Raw genomic sequence first — 6254 nt, forward strand, 5'->3', positions numbered from 1 at the left:
GAGCAGCAGCGGCGGTGGGTGCACGTGCAGCGCCTTGCACGGCGGGGCCGCCCGCCTCGCCGCGGGCGCCTCTCCGGCGGCGTTATTTTGGGCACGGGAGCGCCTGAATCCCTGCCGGCTCGCTGCGCGGATTAAGGGCGAAGCAGGGAGCTGCGGGCGAGAGGAGCCGGGGCGAGGAGCGCCGGGCTGCGGGCGGGAGCGGCGGCGAGCTCCCGCAGCGCCGCCGGGGCGCTCCGCTCGGCTCGGCTCCGCTCGGCTCCCGGCACGGCATTGCCAGCCGCGGCTGTGGGAGCTGGGAACCAGGATCAGTGACCCCGCTGCGTTGCAAAACAGCTATCGCCCACTTACACGAAGCAGGAAGAAAACAGAACGGAGAGGGCAGGTTTCCTGGAGGAAAAACCTTCTGCTGGCAACGCTGCTCTCCCCCGCGGGAGGAGAACTCCTTCTGCGGCCCCGGTGCTGGCGTTAGGAGTTTTTTCCCTTTCCGTGGCCAGTTGCTTTTCAGCCCGAGCCAGTAAGAGCGAAGAGCTGTGAAATTTGCAGTCGTGTCAAGCCCAAGTGCACAAAACTCAGGAATTGGGCCGGCCAAAATCAGGAACTGTAAAAACTCTGTGTGCGCGAGCGAGTCTATTTGTGTAACCACAGACGCACATTTGGTGGCTTTTTCTCGACCGGCTGATTTTTTGGACTGTTAGGGAGCACTTGCTTCACACTTCCAAGCTTTTTTCTCTTTCCATTAGGAGAAAACAACTTTTGGAACACACAAGCAGGCTGCTTTGGCGGGGTTTAGTCACACGGCGTCTTGCAAAAACACCCGGATACGGTCTGATTTTTAAGCTAACGGCGAGAGTTGGAAACTCAGCCACGTGGGCACCCACGTTACAAAAATAAACCGTCCCCTCTGTGGGGGTCTTGGTGGGGTGTCCCGAGGTGCCGCTGACACGGATGCCGGGATGATCCCCCGAGCGGCGCCGGCCGGGCCGGGAGCGTCGGCTGCCGCACGAGCCGGTTCGTAACGCGCGCGGCGGCCGCGGTGCCCTGGGCTGTGTCGTGCTGAAAATGCACCTGCRGCCCCGAAGCCGGGACGCAGCGAGCAAAAAAAAAAAAAGAGTTTTCCCCCTCCGAGCTCTGCGCATCAGGCAGAAGCCGAGGGGCAACAGCCAGAAGCGACGGAGGTTTGCAGCGCGCGCAGCCYGGCTGTGGGATGTGCAAGGATTTTGTCTCTTCTGTTTCCCGATCCCCCCCGGATCGGGATTTTGCCAGCTGGGAAAAGGAGCGGAGCCCGYGGCCGCCCGCGGCACGGGCGGCTCGGGAGCAGGGCCGCGCGGCGCCGCCGGCACGGGGTTCATCGCAGATGTTTACGTAGCTCTTTCCTGTTTCCTTTCCCGTGTTGCGACTGGAAGCGCCGCGCTCGGGCCGCGAAGGACGGGGCCGGGCCGCCCGCTGGCGCGCTGCGCGCGGGCGGCGAGCGGAGCTCTCGTTCCGGCGCCGAAGCGCGGCACGGCGCGCGCTGCCTTTGGACAAACGCGGTCAGCGCTCGCGGAAGCTGCTGCAGCTCGTTTCGTCCGAGATCGCCCCGCTCTGCTGCGCGACACCGCAAAAGCGCTACCGAATGCCACTCCCGGCTTTCCCTAGGAGAAGCGGAGCTCCGAAACAGCAGGAGCGGGCAGCTCCTCCTGCAGAACAGGTACCGCCGCGCAGTTGGTCTCCACCGCCCGAACGAAATTTTGCAGGCGTTTCTCGACTGCAACGTGTCTGTAACGCCTGGAGGGCATCTGCAAGGYGGCAAAATCGCAAACAGCGCAATTATGTATCTTGGAAAAGTGGCTGTATATCACGATTTTCATCGGGAGTTTTAACGCAGAAACGCAGCAGCTGCCRAAAGCAGCAGTAGGAAACGCGTGGGTCAGAGTTTCCCCAGCGGCTGCTGACACGACAAACCCGGCTGACTCAAGGGAGCTTTTCGATGACCCTCTGCTACTGAGGGACGCTGTGGAAAACTGCCTTTCRGTGAAGTTTCCCGACATGATTTTCCGGTTCAGGAGCCGAGGCTTCGAGCGGAGTCTTTCCAAGCCCCTCTAGGCGTCCCGCTCGGTGTCCAGCACACTTGCACGTGGAGGAACTGTTCAAAATGACGTGAAAACTGCAGTAGCGTCAGACCACCAGCKTTCGGTGGTGAAACGTGCCTTGAAGTAACTGGCTCGCTCACCGTGTTTTATCTGACAAAAAGAAAAAAAAAGAGGTAACCCCACAGGGCAGGATGGAAAGGAAGAACAGTGACCACAACAGAAGCGGGGATTATTTCACTTTTTTTTTTAAAGCACATGAATTATTCTTCCCTGATACCTACTTCCCTTCTGCCCAGCTGAGCCCCTGACCACGCAGTGTTTAACGCGGAGGCTTTCACTCCGCTGAGCTGTTCGTGGCTTGTAAACCCGGAAGGCTCATGCCGGTTTTTCACCACCGGCCGGGTCCGAGTGTCGAGCAGGGGACGGGTACGTGGCCGCCCCAAAGCGGAGGCTGCGCCGAGCCGCACGCTCCAGCCCTCCGACCTCCCGCCCGGCGCGGGAACAGCACGTAGCAAGTCCGTGTCCTCCCGAGGGCCCCCTTAACGCGTTTCCGTACGTCACCGTTTTTCCGCACGGCAAAGCTAGCCATGTCTATGTGGGTAAAAACTCAGTATGGAGAACGCTCCTGAGCGGGCGACTTCATCACCTGCACTGTTACGTTGTTAGCACAGCCCTCGGCATCGTGTCGCTGGGGCTCAATTAGCACGTCCCAGTTAATTCCCAGGCACGGGTCTGGAGTTAGCAGAGGCTGTGGGCAATTCCCAGAAGGCAGCTCGGATGAAACCTCTCTTTTCTGGAGTCTGGGAGTTCAACAGGGTGGATGTGGCCAGACTTTGCCTGGGGTCCGCAAAGCCCCAGAACAGGCTTTAGTGGTGTTAAGCTCGCTCAGACAGTGGTTTTCACGGAGGCCAATACAAGGGCGAACCTGTCGCTGAAGGACAAGCTTCCGCTCCTCAGGAAGCCCCAGTGGAAGCATCCAGCGCTCACAACGGAGGCCTTCTTGGAAATGTAGGCCTCCGCRTGCTTAAAAAACATGAAATTCCACAGGACTTGCAACAAGTTTGCAAGAATTAGCAACAGCTCTGGATTTTCCTGGACTGGAGATGCTCAGGTCATAGTAAGTGTTGTGTTGGTCCATTCCAATGACAATGACATGTAGGGAAATCTGGTGCAAACTCCAATTTACTYGGTTAATTTGGTATTGGCTGCTTGGCTCTGACACACCTGGTATCAAACCAAAATGAATTATATTAATAGATTCAAAATGTCAGTTGAGCAGTTTATTCTGAGCTTGTATATTCAGAAATGAAGAAGCTGTTGAGGTTGATGGACAGAGGCCAAAGTTAAATGCCAGGGAGAGCAGTGGGTGGGTAAACCTAAGCCAATCTTATTCAACTGCTCAGCGTTGTTAGACTCAAGCTAACATTTAATAACTGAATTTAAAGCTGTGACTAATGATCATCCTGTGGACATGTTTTTTTTTTATGTATGGTCTTTCATTTTCCATTGTGTTTCTTTGCCTATTTTAAAATGTTGCACAATCAATTTAAAAAATATTGGGTATGTTTCTCACATCACATATATAGCAGTATTGGAAAAACTATAAAGACAAGCAATCGAGAAGACAAATGTAGATATGCCTTAGTTCTACTTAAAGAATGTGAAATAGGCTAAGGCATTGTATGTTTTATTGGAATTTTTCACTTACCGGTCTGTGCAGTTTCACCAAGATTCCTTGTCAAATTCTTGTTAAGAGACTTAAGTTATCGTGGGATAGGAAGGGAAGGCTCTCTCATAGATTAATAACTGCTTAAAAAATGGGGAGGGGGAAGCACAGAAATAAACAATTTCATGTCCATTCCCAAAGGAAAGAGGTTAACAGATGGAATCCTTCAAGGATCTGGACTGGGTGATTTGTTGTTCAACACATCATTACAAAATCTGAAAGAGGAGTGAGTAGTGAGGTGACAAAGTTTGCAGGCGGCACAAAATTATTCCAAATAATTCTGTATCTGAAACTGACTGTGAAAAAACGTGGAAAGATCACATGGCAAGGAGCGATTAGGAGATAAAGGGGCAGTTGTGATTTAATGTCAATAAGTAACAATCTTGGAAAAAAGTATGCTGATCATACATATACAATCATGGCCTCTAAATCAGCTCTTACCTTTGAGGGGGGAAAGAAAGATTTGGGGGTTATTGTTGATCCTTCTTTGGGAACATCAGCTTGATGCTCAGCAGCAGTCAAATGAAATGTTGGCAGTTGTTACAAAAGCAACAGAAAACAAACTAGTAAACATCATTATGCTGCTATATAAATCTGTGTTGTACCGCAATTTGAATACTGATGCAGTTCTGGCCAMTCCGCCTCCAGAAGAACGTGCAAARYCACCGAAGTTACGGGGAAGGGTTACAAGGATAATCAGAGGGAGAAGACGGAGTCTACATCAGGAAAGACAAAAAGAAAGAAAAGATTAGGACACTTGGCAAATGGCATGGCTGATGGGGCAAGGAGGAAGAATCCGATAAAGTCCTCCTGAGTCATGAGTACAGCCGAGAAGAACAAGGATTAATTACGCTGTAAACTCCCGAGACAAAAGCTGGGAACACCACCGAAAAGTCTCGGGCAAATAAAAGTAAATGCTTTTTCACAGAGCGTGTGGCCACCGGTGAACCTGCAGGGGCAGGGTGTCRCGGAGACCTGCAGAATTGAAAGGGTTAAAAATAGACTAAACAAATTAATGGATCAGAGGTGCATTACTGCTATTGAACGTGATAGTCTGATGCTCGTAAAAGTGAATTATTACCACATAGAAAGCGCTCTACTGTACACAAAACAGCTCKATGGATCTCAATCCAAGGTTTCAAAAGGAAAAAAACCCACACACACATTCATAATTAGCATGTAGGAACTACGGCTCTAACGATGGACCTTCCYGCTTGGGATTCAGGTACACCGACATAACAACGAGCTTCATGTAGCAGCACCGACTGTATGGTATTTTCTTAGTATACAAAGGAATTAGCTGCCCGGGACTATGAGTTTGGAGTATTTTTAAGTAATACAATTGCATGCAGACACACTGCTTTTGCTCTGTTACTAAATACTCTGTGCAGCTTCTCTACATCTATATCAAGTCTTTAAATCTGGATTTTACACAGATGCTATTAGGACTTTGTCCCCTCTGATTTAGCATTTGTTCAGCCTCTTCCATTCCAGCTGAGATTTAACCTGACACCAGTCCTAAACTCTGACAGTAACGGCAACATTGAGGAGAATCAGTAAAGCRTGGAAGGAAAGAGAACAGTGTCTTAAAGAGAGTTTTCCACAGTGATGCAGAAATTTTTCTGGATTTTAGATATTTCATCAACAGAATTACAGTTCACTCTTGTTTATGGCATTTGCTAAGGAGTTGAAAACTTTTTTTTTTTTTTAATACAGGGGTAAACAGTGAAGGAATGTGCTTGTAAATAGGAAACGCCTGTGCACGTGCTGCTGCAGACGCCGTGTCCGTTCTGTACTTTAGGGTTGGGTACCCGGCACAGATAGGCAACAGGGGATTTGGGGAGGCAAAAGCGCCTGCTCTTCAGAACGGAACGGTCGCCGCGGTGAAAACCGAGCGAAAACCAGCACTTTTCCTGAGAAACTTTACCGGAACTTTTCCATCCTTTGCCGAAGCCAGCGGTGGTCCCCGGGGGCCCGCTGGCGGCCCCCTTCCCACGTCGGCCGCCGCGGTGTCGCAAGCGGGGCGCCGTGGGGACTCGCGCCCCCGCCGCGGGAGGCGGCCGAGGCGCCCGCTGGGCTCCGCGGCCTTTCCCACCCCGGGGGTGGGAGCAGGCGACGCACCGAGGACGGCGTGTTCCCCCACCCCGCGCACGTCCCCACGCGTGGGGGTGGCGGGATAACGGCCCCGCGCGCGGCAGCCGTTGAGGCCTTGGGGGGGGGGGAGTGAATCCTGCCTCCCCCCCACCCCCACCCGCGGCGGCCATGAGGGAGGCGGGGGGCAGCCGCGCCTGGGGCCGGCGCTGAAGCTCCAGGGACCTGGGGGCAGCTCTCGCCGCTGAGAGGGGCACGGAGGCGGCCGAGGGCTGTGTCGGAGGGAGGGAGGGAAGCGGAGCCCGGCGGCGGCTGCGGCGGCCGCCTCGGAGCTGACGCCCGACTCGCAGACCGTCGACAGCAGCTGC

Source organism: Rhea americana, unplaced genomic scaffold (genome assembly GCF_003343005.1).
Source record: "Rhea americana isolate MKP2758 unplaced genomic scaffold, rheAme1 scaffold_225, whole genome shotgun sequence".
Lineage (NCBI taxonomy): Eukaryota > Metazoa > Chordata > Aves > Rheiformes > Rheidae > Rhea > Rhea americana.